The sequence below is a fragment of the Anopheles ziemanni genome (genome assembly GCF_943734765.1).
Source record: "Anopheles ziemanni chromosome X unlocalized genomic scaffold, idAnoZiCoDA_A2_x.2 X_unloc_43, whole genome shotgun sequence".
NCBI classification, from domain to species: domain Eukaryota; kingdom Metazoa; phylum Arthropoda; class Insecta; order Diptera; family Culicidae; genus Anopheles; species Anopheles ziemanni.
In genome coordinates this window covers 64,916-82,500 of record NW_026689811.1, presented here as the reverse complement: position 1 = coordinate 82,500, position 17,585 = coordinate 64,916, and the positions used below count along the sequence as shown (strand labels likewise).

Here is a 17,585-nt window from a genome sequence, read left to right as displayed (position 1 = left end):
CCTAGTTAACATCATGGTGCACGTCTCGTGACGGGTGTCACGGCGTAGTTAAATGTATGCGATACATTTCTCAAATATAAGCGCTCAGTCATCTGTACATCATGGTAGGTTCCCACGACGTGCAATATGCGTTCAACTTATCAATGTTCATGTGTCCTGCAGTTCACATTACGACGCGCAGTTAGCTGCGGTCTTCATCGATCCATGAGCCGAGTGATCCACTGCCGAGGGTGACTAACTTGCGTAAGCCGCCGCTGTGCGCGTAAACCCGTTCCCCGTAGGGAGGAGCAAGCCGCCGCTTAGAGACGAAGCATAAAGTGTCCTCATTCCACATAGGGCAAGCTGGATTAATCCATTTTACCCAGGACGGCCGAAGCGCGGCGTGGACCAGGGGAGAACTGAACCTTATACTTCACACCACAGTAAGTCTACGTGTCCTCTTCCACATAGGGCAAGCTAGAACTAACTATCTTACCCAGGACTGCCGAAGCAGCGTGGACCAGGGGAGGAACACACTTTTCATGGAAACGTAAGGCATCCATGACTGCCATAACGTAAGCCGCCGCTGTGCGCGTATACCCGTTCCCCGTAGGGAGGAGCAAGCCGCCGCTTAGAGACGAAGCATAAAGTGTCCTCATTCCACATAGGGCAAGCTGGATGAATCCATTTTACCCAGGACGGCCGAAGCGGCGTGGACCAGGGGAGAACTGAACTTTATACTTCACACCACAGTAAGTCTACGTGTCCTCTTCCACATAGGGCAAGCTAGAACTAACTATCTTACCCAGGACTGCCGAAGCAGCGTGGACCAGGGGAGGAACACACTTTTCATAGAAACGTAAGGCATCCATGACTGCCATAGTGCGTAAGCCGCCGCTGTGCGCGTAAACCCGTTCCCCGTAGGGAGGAGTCAAGCCGCCGCTTAGAGACGAAGTATGAAGTGTCCTCTTCCACATAGGGCAAGCTAGAATGAACTATCTTACCCAGGACCGCCGAAGCAGCGTGGACCAGGGGAGAACTGAACTTTATACTTCACACCACAGTATTGAGTAATGTGCCCTCTTCCACATAGGGCAAGCTGGAATGTTCCATTTTACCCAGGACGGCCGAAGCGGCGTGGACCAGTGGAGGACTACACAATCATGAGGTTTGATATCGACTTGTGTGTTTCAATAGGGTACCGATGGTATGTTTTGAACCGATTTGATTTAGCCATTCTGAAGTCATCACTTGGTTGAAGCGCTGAACTAGGGAGGCATCGTTTACATTACTTGTATATATTGGTTTTCGCATGCTCTACTAGGTTAATGTCATAGGGTTGGCTATCGAGCATGCCCAAGTGATGACTTGATTGTGTGCTTGCTTGAATTCTTCACATTTCATACCATCGGTTAGTTGTCGAATCATTCCTCGATCATAACCTTCGTTCTTGTTTCATGTATGCTCTCTTCCACATAGGGCAAGCTAGAATTAACTATCTTACCCAGGACCGCCGGAGCAGCGTGGACCAGGGGAGAACTATACTTTGTCTTGTATGCCCTCTTCCACATAGGGCAAGCTAGAATGAACTATCTTACCCAGGACCGCCGGAGCAGCGTGGACCAGTGGAGGACTATACTTTGTTCATAACACCACAGTATTGAGTAATGTGCCCTCTTCCACATAGGGCAAGCTAGAATGAACTATCTTACCCAGGACCGCCGAAGCGGCGTGGACCAGTGGAGGACTACACAATCATGAGGTTTGATATCGACTTGTGTGTTTCAATAGGGTACCGATGGTATGTTTTGAACCGATTTGATTTAGCCATTCTGAAGTCATCACTTGGTTGAAGCGCTGAACTAGGGAGGGGCATCGTTTACATATATATTGGTTTTCGCATGCTCTACTAGGTTAATGTCATGAGGTTGGCTATCGAGCATGCCCAAGTGATGACTTGATTGTGTGCTTGCTTGAATTCTTCACATTTCATACCATCGGTTAGTTGTCGAATCATTCCTCGATCATAACCTTCGTTCTTGGTTCATGTATGCTCTCTTCCACATAGGGCAAGCTAGAATTAACTATCTTACCCAGGACCGCCGGAGCAGCGTGGACCAGGGGAGAACTATACTTTGTCTTGTATGCCCTCTTCCACATAGGGCAAGCTAGAACTAACTATCTTACCCAGGACTGCAAAGCAGCGTGGACCAGTGGAGGACTATACTTTGTTCATTACACCACAGTATTAAGTATGGTGTCCTCTTCCACATAGGGCAAGCTAGAACTAACTATCTTACCCAGGACCGCCGAAGCAGTGTGGACCAGGGGAGGACTATACTTTATACTTCACACACTAGCCATACTGAAGTCATCACTTGGTTGAAGCGCTGAACTACGGCGGGGTAATCGTTTACAGGTTATAATCATATAGCTGCATGCTCATTAGTAGATAATGGAATATTGTATGGCAATATGAGCATGCCCAAGTGATGACTTTGTTTCAAGCTCAACAGGTAGGGTATTGAGTCCTCTTCCACATAGGGCAAGCTAGAATGAACTATCTTACCCAGGACCGCCGGAGCAGCGTGGACCAGTGGAGGACTCTATACTTTATACTTCACACCACAGTATTGAGTACGACTTGCATAAAGCCCCTATTGAGAACCACGAGGGCTCTCTCAATGTAGAACCACGAGGGCTCTAGTACCGATTCTCTCGGTACGGCTTGGTCCGTGTTCCTTTATGCTTGTACTCGCAGAAAGTCTCAACCCGGAGGTCTTGACTTTGATTGTCATAGTTGGACTACGACGGGGCATCCGACCATTGCTGATCGAACACCCCTGATTCACCATCTTTCGGGTAGGCGGTACGCGTACCTCCGGACGCGGAAGTCTCAACCCGGAGGTCTTGACTTTGATTGTCATAGTTGGACTACGACGGGGTATCCGACTCATCGAATACCCCAGAAGCACACCATCTTTCGGGTAGGCGGTACGCGTACCTCCGGACGCGGAAAGTCTCAACCCGGAGGTCTTGACTTTGGTTGTCATAGTTGGACTATGACGGGGCATCCGACCATTGCTGATCGAACACCCCTGTTACACCATCTTTCGGATAGGCGGTGCGCGACACCACCGACGCGGAAAGTCTCAACCCGGAGGTCTTGACTTTGTATTGTTGGATAGTCCTCTTCCACTATAGGGCAAGCTGGAAATATTCCATTTTACCCAGGACTGCCGAGGCAGCGTGGACCAGGGGAGAACTTCACGGAATCTTCAGGCATCCATGATTGCCATAGTGCGTAAGCCGCCGCTGTGTGCGTCAACTCGTTCCCCGTGAGGAGGAGTCTAGCCGCCGCTAAAAGACGAAGCATTAAGTGTCCTCATTCCACTATAGGGCAAGCTAGAATGAACTATCTTACCCAGGACCGCCGAAGCAGCGTGGACCAGGCGAAGACTATACTTTATACTTCACACCACAGTATTGAGTACGACTTGCATAAAGCCCCTAATGAGAACCACGAGGGCTCTCTCAATGTAGAACCACGAGGGCTCTAGTACCGATTCTCTCGGTACGGCTTGGTCCGTGTTCCTTTATGCTTGTACTCGCGGAAAGTCTCAACCCGGAGGTCTTGACTTTGATTGTCATAGTTGGACTACGACGGGGCATCCGACCATTGCTGACCGAACACCCCTGATTCATCATCTTTCGGATAGGAGGTGCGCCCACCTCCGACGCGGAAGTCTCAACCCGGAGGTTCGGACTTAGAGTTTTTCCCATTTAAAAGTTTTTCTCTTAGCCATACTGAAGTCATCACTTGGTGAACGATTGAACTAGGGCGGGTTAATCGTTTATAGGTATCATGTGGTTTGCATGCTCTCTTAGGTTAAGGTCATGTGGTTGGCTATCGAGCATGCCCAAGTGATGACTTTGTTTCACGCTTGCTTGATTTCTTCATGATTCCCTGTTATATAGTGTAATCATTCGAGAACAGGGAATCTTTGGTTTTGCTCAACAGGTATTGGATGTCAACTTGGTATCTAGATCGCATTAAGTCTCAACCCTTAGGTTCGGACTTGTATAGTGACATCTTGTTACGGTCTTGAGTCTCAACCCGCAGGTTCGGACTACTTAGTGTTTGATCGAATATAATATGGCAACTTGTGCCTAAGTCTCAACCCGCAGGTTCGGACTTCTGTTTATTTGGCCAATGTATGTATAAGGCAACTTGTGCCTAAGTCTCAACCCGCAGGTTCGGACTTGTGTATTTGTTCGAAGTCATGTATAAGGCAACGTGTGCCTAAGTCTCAACCCGCAGGTTCGGACTTGTTAGTGTTTCGTCAACTTTCATATGGCAACTTGTGCCTAAGTCTCAACCCGCAGGTTCGGACTTGTGTATTTGTTCGAAGTCATGTATAAGGCAACTTGTGCCTAAGTCTCAACCCGCAGGTTCGGACTTGTGTATTTGTTCGAAGTCATGTATAAGGCAACGTGTGCCTAAGTCTCAACCCGCAGGTTCGGACTTGTTAGTGTTTCGTCAACTTTCATATGGCAACTTGTGCCTGAGTCTCAACCCGCAGGTTCGGACTTCTATAGTGTTTCGTCAATTATCATATGGCAACTTGTGCCGAAGTCTCAACCCGCAGGTTCGGACTTCTGGAAGGATCACTTGGCCACTAATGATCCTTCCGCAGGTTCACCTACGGAAACCTTGTTACGACTTTTACTTCCTCTAAATCATCAAGTTCGGTCAACTTCGATAAAGCAGACGCGGTTCACGAGGATCCAGCGAACGATCATCTCCAAAGACCTCACTAAATAATCCATCGGTAGTAGCGACGGGCGGTGTGTACAAAGGGCAGGGACGTATTCAACGCTGGCTGATGACCAGCACTTACTAGAAGTTCCGAGTTCATATGGACCATTGCAATCCATAATCCCTACTAAGTGAGTATTTGAGTGATTTCCCGTTCCTCTCGGAATAGGAGACACGCTGCTACCCACATTGTAGCACGCGTGTAGCCCAGAACATCTAAGGGCATCACGGACCTGTTATCGCTCGATCTCATTTTGCTAAACACAAATTGTCCTGCTAAGCAGCGTACCGTAAGTGCACTTGCGCACACGAACAGCGAAGGTGTCAGGTCATACTCCACCGAAAGGTCCTAACCCGTTCCAATCGGCATCGACGCATTAACGCTGACTGCGTTCTAGTTAGCATATGTGAGTCACGTTCGTTATCGGAATTAACCAGACAAATCAATCCACGAACTAAGAACGGCCATGCACCACTACCCTTAAATTTGAGAAAGAGCTATTAATCTGTCTCACCTCCATAAGTTCGGACCTGGTAAGTTTTCCCGTGTTGAGTCAAATTGAACCGCAAGCTCCATTTCATTGTGGTGCCCTTCCGTCAATTCCTTTAAGTTTCAACTTTGCAACCATACTTCCCCCGGAACCTGACTTTGGTTTCCCGGAAGCTACTGAGAGCACCTGGTTGTAGCGTCTCCCAATTGCTAGTTGGCATCGTTTACGGTTAGAACTAGGGCGGTATCTAATCGCCTTCGATCCTCTAACTTTCGTTCTTGATTAAAGAAAGCATCCTTGACAAATGCCTTCGCTTTAGTTAGTCTTACGACGGTCTACGAATTTCACCTCTCGCGCCGTAATACTAGTGTCCCCAACTACTTCTGTTAATCATTACCTCCGGTCTGAGTACAAACCAATGAAAGATTAGACCAAGGTCGTATTCCATTATTCCATGCAAGATTATTCTAGGGCGTTTGGGCACCCTGCTTTAAGCACTCTAATTTGTTCAAGGTAAACGTGAGCGGTCGAGCTCTATGTTACACTTGCACCCGTTGAAGGGCACACCATGACACAGACTTGGTGCCCTACCACACCATTGAGTCGCAACCAGATTCCGACTTGGCCCACCGACCACGGGTTGACCGGGTCGGCGGAGCCGGACTGTGTTGGACAAGTATCAACTTCGAACGTTTTAACCGCAACAATTTTAATATACGCTAGTGGAGCTGGAATTACCGCGGCTGCTGGCACCAGACTTGCCCTCCACTTGATCCTCGTAGAAGGATTTATGCTCTACTCATTCCAATTATGAAACATCATTAAAGAGTTTCATATTGTTATTTCTCGTCACTACCTCCCCGTCCCGGGATTGGGTAATTTACGCGCCTGCTGCCTTCCTTGGATGTGGTAGCCATTTCTCAGGCTCCCTCTCCGGAATCGAACCCTGATTCCCCGTTACCCGTTGCAACCATGGTAGTCCTCTATACTACCATCCATAGTTGATAGGGCAGATATTTGCGAGATCTGTCGTCGGTGCGAGACCATACGATCAGCATCATTATCCAGACTTCAACTCAATGACACGGAGAACCCGCGATTGGTTTGACTAATAAGTGCACCAGTTCCCGCGAGGGTCCTGGCATGTTGCATGTATTAGCTCTAGATTTTCCACAGTTATCCAAGTAACTAGGTTGATGATCTCGTAAATTATAGCTGTTATACTGAGCCTTATGCGGTTTCACATTAAATCTGTTTGTACTTAGACATGCATGGCTTAACCTTTGAGACGAGCGTATATTACTGGTAGGATCAACCAGAATTCCGACTTTGCGTTCGAATGTTCATTGTCCCATTGCACCCGGAGGAGCAAACACCACGTTCTATATGTTGTCAAGTCCGGTAGCACACGGGAGGCGAGCCCCCGTGCGAACCTCATTGCCCTCGTATCACACACACCCGATGCACCGGACAGGCACTTGAGCGGCATTCGACTCCGCTAAGCGCTCGTGCGCCCGATTGTGCATGCGCTGACGGGGCCTTCATACCCCTACCACAGCGACCTTATGCCAAACTTCCATGAATACTTAGGTGAGCTGACAAGGGCCTTCATTTCCCTACCATCAACTAAAGGACACGCTAGGCGCGTCCGATCATTGCAACTGCGGGGCTTTCATACCCCAATCACCACAGTACGCAATTCACCAGAGTTTAATCACAACCCCCCCGGACATGGCACACTATTAACTTGCAACAAAACTTAGTGTGTGCCGGGCACATCGGTTCCACAAAATCATTCCCGATGTACCCCAATTGGGGTTGTGAACGCATTCACGGTCCTCTGACACACCCAACCAAGCGTGGATACTACATACCTCAAACACCCAGTACACTAACAGACAAATCAATATATGGTTGCTTTCCCCCAGACATTTGCCAATCACTTGGCACCCGGACGGGAACTCGCTCCTGATTGCGCCAATGCCACCCATTTGCCAAGAGCGAGTTCTGTATGTAGATTTCATTTGGAAAGACAACCGTGTACTGGATATTCTATCCGACGATTACAGATGACGAGTACGAGACTCGACTACACTCACGGATAATACATTTTGGGTCGAGATTGCTTTCGGGGTTTTCGATTGGTCTTGCGCTTGTAAACGTATAACTTTGACTTGTGGTAACCTCGGTATGTTAGTCGATCACGTGGTTGTGAACTGGGTAAGGGTGGGCAATCTGTTCACTTGCACTCTGGGTAGGAATATGGTGAGCGCTATAGGTTAAAGATCATGGTATGGTTCCATCGTGATGACTTTCGCTAGATAGTAGTATGTTTGGATAGTTATAACGTTTTTGGCCATTTGTTCATAGTGTTCGGTCCATTGAGGAATTCGATTGGTCTTTGCTTCACACACGTGGTCGATCACTTGGATGTGAACTAGGGTGAGATTAAGGTGTTCACTAGTGCTCTTCGGTTTTGGATCAGTAATGAGCACTTGATTGGTTTCGCATAATATGTATCCATAGTGATGACTCTTTCCAGCTTAAGATTTCGTTACCAGTTTCGAATCCTCCCCACGTTCGCTTTTACTTGGTTAGGTTTTCGAGTGTAGATTTGAAAGCAATCTCATGTATGTATCCCATCTGATATAAGCCACTGACAGTTCATGTCACCTCGTTCAACTCTCGCTGGGTCACAGAAGTATGTTACTGCGCCCATTATCCCTACTCGGATAGGTTCGGTTCGTTCGTTTTATACTACGGTGAGTAAACTCAATTTGTGCATCGCATAGCCATGGAAAGCAAGCTTTCGCGGGCCTCTTCGACTGTTTTGATACGAGCTGTGCCCGTGATGCTTGTCATCCCAGGATACTAGACCCCTTTGGACGACCGCATGACCATCAGAAAGTAAATTCCACGTTCGATTTGGGGTGTGAACCCCGAACATAAAGTCTTTGTGTAGAACCACGAGGGCTCTATAGTACCGATTCTCTCGGCACGCTTGGTCCGTGTTCCTTTATGTTCGTACTCTTGTGTGTATAATATTCATGTTCGGTTTGGGATATTTGCTACTGTCACCGTTTGAGTACTATGGGGCTTGAACCCCTAACATAAAGTCTTTGTGTAGAACCACGAGGGCTCTATAGTACCGATTCTCTCGGCACGCTTGGTCCGTGTTCCTTTATGTTCGTACTCTTGTGTGTATAATATACATGTTCGGTTTGGGATATTTGCTACTTTCACCTGGGTCCCGTTCTTCATACAAGTCTGCCTTGCTAATGTGGTAACTTTATAGTGTAGTTCTGACATCCCAATTTTGGGACTTAGCCGATTTTTCATGAATTTCCATATGACCCATAGGGTCCCTTTCTTCATACAAGCTTGCCTAGGGCGATCGGTCAAAACTTGTCTTACTATTCGATTGGTCTTCGCAGTTTCACCCTAGGCAATTCGCCTAGGTCTGTCTTCTTGAGGAGGCCAAAACCCGAAATAAGGAGGTCTGGCCGACCCTGAAACCTCCCCTGTCTTAACTACACTAACCCGATTTTTCAGGGTCCTCAGCGCCATACAACTTTGCCTAGGTCACTTATACTCTTGACTTAGGCCATCTGACTTGGTCCGTGTTTCTTCCTAGGGTTCACCTAGGTACTTTGCCTTGCTTGATGTGGTAACTTTTTAGTGTAGTTCTGACATCCCAATTTTGGGACTTAGCCGATTTTTCATGAATTTCCATATGACCCTAAGGGTCCCTTTCTTCATACAAGCTTGCTTAGGGCGATCGGTCAAAACTTGTCTTACTATTCGATTGGTCTTCGCAGTTTCACCCTAGGCAATTCGCCTAGGTCTGTCTTCTTGAGGAGGCCAAAACCCGAAATAAGGAGGTCTGGCCGACCCTGAAACCTCCCCTGTCTTAACTACACTAACCCGATTTTTCAGGGTCCTCAGCGCCATACAACTTTGCCTAGGTCACTTATACTCTTGACTTAGGCCATCTGACTTGGTCCGTGTTTCTTCCTAGGGTTCACCTAGGTACTTTGCCTTGCTTGATGTGGTAACTTTTTAGTGTAGTTCTGACATCCCAATTTTGGGACTTAGCCGATTTTTCATGAATTTCCATATGACCCTAAGGGTCCCTTTCTTCATACAAGCTTGCCTAGGGCGATCGGTCAAAACTTGTCTTACTATTCGATTGGTCTTCGCACTTTCACCCTAGGCAGTTTGCCTAGGTCTGTCTTCTTGAGGAGGCCAAAACCCGAAATAAGGAGGTTCAGCCGACCCAGAAACCTCCCCTGTCAGAACTACACTAACCCGATTTTTCAGGGTCCTCAGCGCCATACAACTTTGCCTAGGTCACTTGTACTCTTGACTTAGGCCATCTGACTTGGTCCGTGTTTCTTCCTAGGGTTCACCTAGGTACTTTGCCTTGCTTGATGTGGTAACTTTTTAGTGTAGTTCAGACATCCCAATTTTGGGACTTAGCCGATTTTTCATGTATTTCCATATGACCCATAGGGTCCCTTTCTTCATACAAGCTTGCCTAGGGCGATCGGTCAAAACTTGTCTTACTATTCGATTGGTCTTCGCACTTTCACCCTAGGCAGTTTGCCTAGGTGTAGCTTCTTGAGGAGGTCAAAACCCAAAATAAGGAGGTTCAGCCGACCCAAAAACCTACCCTGTCTAAACTACACTAACCAGATTTTTCAGGGTCCTCAGCGCCATACAACTTTGCCTAGGTCACTTGTACTCTTGACTTAGGCCATCTGACTTGGTCCGTGTTTCTTCCTAAGGTTCACCTAGGTACTTTGCCTTGCTTCATGTGGTAACTTTTTAGTGTAGTTCAGACATCCCAATTTTGGGACTTAGCCGATTTTTCATGTATTTCCATATGACCCATAGGGTCCCTTTCTTCATACAAGCTTGCCTAGGGCGATCGGTCAAAACTTGTCTTACTATTCGATTGGTCTTCGCACTTTCCCCTAGGCAGTTTGCCTAGGTGTAGCTTCTTGAGGAGGTCAAAACCCAAAATAAGGAGGTTCAGCCGACCCAAAAACCTACCCTGTCTAAACTACACTAACCAGATTTTTCAGGGTCCTCAGCGCCATACAACTTTGCCTAGGTCACTTGTACTCTTGACTTAGGCCATCTGACTTGGTCCGTGTTTCTTCCTAAGGTTCACCTAGGTACTTTGCCTTGCTTCATGTGGTAACTTTTTAGTGTAGTTCAGACATCCCAATTTTGGGACTTAGCCGATTTTTCATGTATTTCCATATGACCCATAGGGTCCCTTTCTTCATACAAGCTTGCCTAGGGCGATCGGTCAAAACTTGTCTTACTATTCGATTGGTCTTCGCACTTTCACCCTAGGCAGTTTGCCTAGGTGTAGCTTCTTGAGGAGGTCAAAACCCGAAATAAGGAGGTCCGGCCGACCCAAAAACCTACCCTGTCTGAACTACACTAACCAGATTTTTCAGGGTCCTCACCGTCATACAACTTTCCCTAGGTCACTTGAACTCTTGACTTAGGCCATCTGACTTGGTCCGTGTTTCTTCCTAGGGTTCACCTAGGTAGTTTGCCTTGCTTGGTGTGGTAACATTTGAGTGTAGTTCTGACATCCCCATTTTGGGACTTAGCCGATTTTTCGTAAAATACCATATGACCCATCAGGGTCCTTGCCTTCATATAAGTTTGCCTTGCTTGGTGTGGTAACATTTGAGTGTAGTTCTGACATCCCCATTTTGGGACTTAGCCGATTTTTCGTAAAATACCATATGACCCATCAGGGTCCTTTGCTTCATATAAGTTTGCCTTGCTTGGTGTGGTAACTTGTTAGTGTAGTTCTGACATCATCATTTTGGGACTTAGCCGATTTTTCGTAAAATACCATATGACCCATCAGGGTCCTTGCCTTCATATAAGTTTGCCTTGCTTGGTGTGGTAACATTTGAGTGTAGTTCTGACATCCCCATTTTGGGACTTAGCCGATTTTTCGTAAAATACCATATGACCCATCAGGGTCCTTTGCTTCATATAAGTTTGCCTTGCTTGGTGTGGTAACTTGTTAGTGTAGTTCTGACATCATCATTTTGGGACTTAGCCGATTTTTCGTAAAATACCATATGACCCATCAGGGTCCTTGCCTTCATATAAGTTTGCCTTGCTTGGTGTGGTAACATTTGAGTGTAGTTCTGACATCCCCATTTTGGGACTTAGCCGATTTTTCGTAAAATACCATATGACCCATCAGGGTCCTTTGCTTCATATAAGTTTGCCTTGCTTGGTGTGGTAACATTTGAGTGTAGTTCTGACATCACCATTTTGGGACTTAGCCGATTTTTCGTAAAATACCATATGACCCATCAGGGTCCTTTGCTTCATATAAGTTTGCCTTGCTTGGTGTGGTAACATTTGAGTGTAGTTCTGACATCCCCATTTTGGGACTTAGCCGATTTTTCGTAAAATACCATATGACCCATCAGGGTCCTTTGCTTCATATAAGTTTGCCTTGCTTGATGTGGTAACATTTGAGTGTAGTTCTGACATCCCCATTTTGGGACTTAGCCGATTTTTAGTAAAATACCATATGACCCATCAGGGTCCTTGCCTTCATATAAGTTTGCCTTGCTTGGTGTGGTAACATTTGAGTGTAGTTCTGACATCCCCATTTTGGGACTTAGCCGATTTTTCGATCAATACCATATGACCCATCAGGGTCCTTTGCTTCATATAAGTTTGCCTTGCTTGGTGTGGTAACATTTGAGTGTAGTTCTGACATCCCCATTTTGGGACTTAGCCGATTTTTCGATCAATACCATATGACCCATCAGGGTCCTTTGCTTCATATAAGTTTGCCTTGCTTGGTGTGGTAACATTTGAGTGTAGTTCTGACATCCCCATTTTGGGACTTAGCCGATTTTTCGATCAATACCATATGACCCATCAGGGTCCTTTCCTTCATATAAGTTTGCCTTGCTTGATGTGGTAACACATGAGTGTAGTTCTGACATCCCCATTTTGGGACTTAGCCGATTTTTCGATCCATCCCATATGACCCATCAGGGTCCTTTTTCTTCATATAAGTTTCCCAAGACTTAGTGCTTTTTTCCTTTGGACACCAATATCACCCTTGCGGGTATCTTTGATCTTCTCACTTTGTATTGGCCGAATGTAGGTCTTGCCATGCCAAACATATAATTGTTCTACACCAAGTCTCTATCTCGTACCGCCAGCTCGGTACATTCGATTAACCTGCCCTTAAGGCACCCGGGACTTAGCCATTTTTTCACATTTTTCATGATTTTGAGGCAACTTTTCTCGACTTTGTCACCTTATATCACCAAGATCCTTTCCCTTTAGCGCTTCACTCTGTTCGTATGATATTTAGCGCTGACTATCACCTTTCTGTCGCTGAGCTCAACTTCTTATTCGGTGCCATAGAGCCAGAGATATTTGGTGTATGCTGTTATAAGGGAAGTTTGTCACTTTTTCAAAGGCCCACTTTGGGACGCCCATATCTCACCTTCAGGTATCTTCGATCTTCTTGTCGTCTATGGACGAAACTTAGGCCTTGTCTTGGCCAACTTATAAATGTTCTACGGCCAAGCCGTATCTCTTACCGCCAGCCCGGTATTCATGGACTTAGTCGGATTTTCGCCTCTCGTGGTAACAATTTCTGACTTTGACTCACAATAACACCCGAACGGTCACATGCTAGCGCTTTGCTTGGTAGGAATTATAGTTAGCGCTACCTTTTCTCTTTCCATCGATACCTTGTTCGTTCCATTCCATGCCATACAGCCGAAGTTATGATGTTTCCCGTTTTCCATATCATGTGGAGCTTATGCTCTGGGAAAACCATCTAACACCTGTACCACCCTTTTGGGTACCACCGATCTCGTCACTATGTTAGGGCCAAATATAGGTTATAACATGCCCAACATATAATTGTTCTACACCAAGTCTCTATCTCTTACCGCCTGCTCGGTATTTTACTCGTAAGTCCAAATTTCACAACTTGTACTTTTTTTCCCAATGTACTCGAGTTTCAATTTTGGTAACATTTTTCGACTTTGACACTTAATAACTTCCAAATCATGCTAGTTAGCGCTTTGCTTTCTTCTAGTCGTATCTAGCGCTGGGTGTTACCTTTCCAAAACATATCCTAGCTTAACAATCCATGCCATACAGCCGGAGCTATACGGTGCACAAGTCAAATCCATTTTAGCCATGTTTCATTTTTGCCAATTTTTGACCACTCGTATCACCCTTCCAGAGTGGTCCGATCTTCTCGCTGTCTATGGACGACTTTTAGGTCTCGTAGAGGCAAACTTATAAGTATTCTACGTCAACCCGCTATCTCTTACCGCCTGCTCGGTATTCTTGGTCTTGTGTGATTTTTGGAAATTTTGGTATTATTTTTCCACTTTGTCGCTTAATAACTCAGTTTTGCTCAACACTTAGCGCTTCGGTTGTTTGGGATTATAGTTAGCGCTCGGTTCGACCTTTCCAACACTGATCTTAGCTTGTCGATCCGTTCCATACAGCCTGAGTTATTCGCGATACCGTGTTTCAACCCATTTCTCAAGTCTCGTTTTGGTCCAACTTTGAACCAGCCATATCACCCTGATGGGTACCTCCGATCTTCTCGCTCTATATTGGCCAAAGTTAGGTCTTGTGGTAACGTACTTATGATTGTTCTACGCCGTGTTCGTAGCTCTTATCGTTCGCCCGCTATTTTCGATCATAAGGTGAATTTTCGCCTCTAAACCACCATTTTTCACCTTTGCCCTCTAATATGACCGACTTGCTCAACACCTAGCGCTTCGCTTGGTAGGACACATAGCTAGCGCTCGTCAAGACCTTTCCAACGCATATCCAAGCTTTCCGATCCGAGCCATACAGCCTGAGCTATAGGCGATACCGTTTTTCCCATTTTCTTGGTCACATGCACTTTAGGGTACCCCTTTTTGCCTTTGACCCTTAATACCTCCTCCGGGTCACTAGTAGGCGCTCAGCTTGGTAGGAAACATAGCTAGAGCAGGCCTTCACCTTTCCAAAACTGCCTCAAGTGTACCGATCCGACATCTAGAACCAAAGTTATGGTCATTCCTATCATGCTCTACTTTCATGGTCAACCTCCACCAAGCACACCTAGGTTGGACCAACTTTCACCAACTCATCTCGAACCCCAAATTTGCTTCGACCTACTAGGTTTCCCTAGTAAAGTGGTCAAAACATCCATTACAACACGACTGGTCTTTCTGGTGGTCGACCTAGGCGACTTTGTTCGACGACCACCACCCCATGGAACTAAAAGACGTCCCTTGATACGGACCACCGATACATTTTCCGGCCTGTCTAAACTACACTCATCGAAATTTTTTTGGGTCCCCACCGTCATACAAGTTTGCCTAGGTCAAGTTTTTCTTCCGGATCGGCCGCGGACCTCACTTTTCATTATCTAGGGAGGCCATAGGGCCCCAAAAGGGGTTTTTTAAAATTTTCGACACTTTCGACTTCGGTCGGATTTTTTCCGATTTTGGTCCGACCTAGGGACTTGGTGGTCCAAGGAGCCTCGGGACCAAACTTTTTTCTCAGGGGTCCCTACCTCCATACAACTTTGCCTAGGTCAATTTTTTGGTCCAAATCGACCGCGGATTTCACTTTTCAATATCTGGGGCTCGTGTAGAGTCCGAATATGAGGTTTTCTCATTTTTCGACATTTTCGACATTTTTGGGATTTTTTCGGGTTTTTCGACCTAGGGGTCCGCCGAACAAATTTTGGGTCAAAAATTTTTATTGAACTAGTCGAAAGTACGCAAAAAGATAAGACTTTTTGCCGAAGACACCATGCCCCGGAACCGACTCCTTCCCCTTCAAAATTGGGGACAAACGTGATTTTTGAAACTTTTCCTTAGGGAGCCAAAGACTTAGAAAATTTTCAAATTCTCGATTTTTCGATTGCGAGCTAGCGCTTTGCGGTCTTCGGCAATGTTGTAGATCTCGACGAGATAAGACTTTTTGGTCAAGGGACATTTTGCCCTCCGACCCCTCCTTCCCCCCGCAAATCGCCCCCCAAAGTGCAATTTTTGCATTTTCACCTCTTTGCACGCACTGTTCGGCCCAAATGGCCACTTTCTATGGGTCTGAGCGCTTTGCAGTCTTCGGCAAACTTTTAGAGCGTACCAAGCCCTAATTATAATTGTTCTACACCACCTTCGTACCTCTTCATCCCTGGCCGCTATTCGCGTACCAAGGTAATTTTTGTTCATTTTGTCAACATTTTTCATCTTTGACTGCTTATATCGGCCTTGCCATGAACCGATAGCGCTTCGCTGTGTTCTAACGTAAGTTAGTACTACTCTTTACCTTTCCAAATCATATCTTAGGTTGCCATTTGCTTGCGTACAGCCGGAGCTATGAGCGATACCGTAAAAAGTACCGAAACTTGGAAAAATCCTTTGATCGCCCATATCCCCCCTTTGGGGGCCAGATATCGAAAAAAGTTCTGATTCAAAAAGTTGCGCATTAACGTGTTCTAGTTATGCCTAGAACATTTCACTTCGCTAGCTGGCCTGCAACTTAGCCGTAATTGGGATTTTAGGGTGTTCTTGGAGGGCCCATTTCCTGCGACTTGGTATCTTTTGGGCCCAATGTTTCTCTGATATCTCCACGAGTTTTCCAGATAGCCTTTTCAAACTTTCAGGGTGCCTAGAACACCTCAAGACCTTTCCAACGCTATGCCGTTTGCCTCGCTCGGACATCTACAGCCAAAGTTATTCGAGGTACACGGTACCTTACCCTGTTTTCTCAGTACTTGGTCGAAAATTTCGATCAGCCATATGACCGACTTGGACAACCCTGAGCGGGTTGGCCCCATATAACTAAACTTTCGTCTCGTGGAGGCAAACTTATAAATATTCCAAGTCAACTCGCTATCTCGTACCGCCTTGACGGTATACTTGGTCCAAAGGCCATTTCCAGCGACTTGGTCGCAATTTCGCTCTAAGTTTCGCTAATACCTTCGTCCGTGGACATGGTGATTTTTTGTTCGTATTTTTCCTTGATAGTCCCACTCAAGACTATTCCATACCAGAGCCAAGCGTCCCGCTAAGTGCCATACAGCCTGAGCAGTAATTCATGAAAGGTACCTCTACCAGTTTTTGCCATACTTGGGTACAAACTTTGTATCGCCCATATCTCCACTTTGGAGGCCAGCCAGCACCTTTGCCCCATATACTTTTTTCTTGGTCATACCATGCACTAAATATAATTGTTCTACGCCAACTTGCTATCTCTTCTCTAACTTGCCGTTATTCTTGGTCCAAGTCCCATTTCATTCGTTTTCGGACCCATTTTGCTATATGTTTCACTAATAGCTTCGGCCATGGACAAGCTGATATTCTGTTTGTATTTTTGCTTGATAGTCCCACTCAAGACCATTCCAAAACACACCGCAACTTGTCGCTCGGTGGCAAACTGACCGAGTTATAATTCATGAAAGATACCTCAACTTGGTACACCATGTGGTCGGCCCAAACCATATACCGACCAAACGACCGACTTGGAGCACCCTGACCGGGTTGCCCCCATATAATGAAAGTTGCGTCTCTACACGCCCAACTTATGAATATTCTACGCCAAGTCGCTATCTCTTACCGGTAAGCCGGTATTCACCTTCCAAGGGTGATTTTGGTCAAGTGCCATTTCCTGCGACTTGGTCCCCGAATTGGACCATCATCACCTAATATCTCCGTGGTCTTTCAACTCAGCCTCATAAAACTTTCAGGGTAGATAGGTCTCCCCAAGACCTTTCCAACGGTGAGCCGTTTGCCTCGCTCGGCCATCTACAGCCGAAGTTATTAATGGTACTTGGTACCTTACCCTGTTTTTTCCATACTTGTTCGTACTTGGGTACAAACTTTGGATCGCCCATATCTCCACTTTGGAGGCCAGCTAGCACCTTGGCCCCATATACTTTTTTGTTGGTCATGCCATGCACCAAATATAATTGTTCTACGCCAACTTGCTATCTCTTCTCCAACTTGCCGTTATTCTTGGTCCAATTCCCATTTCATTCGTTTTTGGACCCATTTTGCTATATGTTTCACTAATAGCTTCGGCCATGGACAAGCTGATTTTCGATTGGTATTTTTCCTTGATAGTCCCACTCAAGACCATTCCAAAACACACCGCAGCTTGTCGCTCGGTGGCAAACTGACCAAGTTATAATTCATGAAAGGTACCTCAACTTGGCACACCACGTGGTCGGCCCAAACCATAAACCAACCAAACGACCG

The 17,585-nt window shown here is 46.2% G+C and overlaps 1 non-coding gene across 1 annotated transcript; it reads right to left on the bottom strand.

Annotated features, from left to right (window-relative positions):
• Positions 1 to 78: 78 nt before the first annotated feature.
• Positions 79 to 233, bottom strand: LOC131292269 (5.8S ribosomal RNA). The gene has a single exon (XR_009189946.1). It is a non-coding gene; the product is annotated as a 5.8S ribosomal RNA (ribosomal RNA).
• Positions 234 to 17,585: the final 17,352 nt, after the last annotated feature.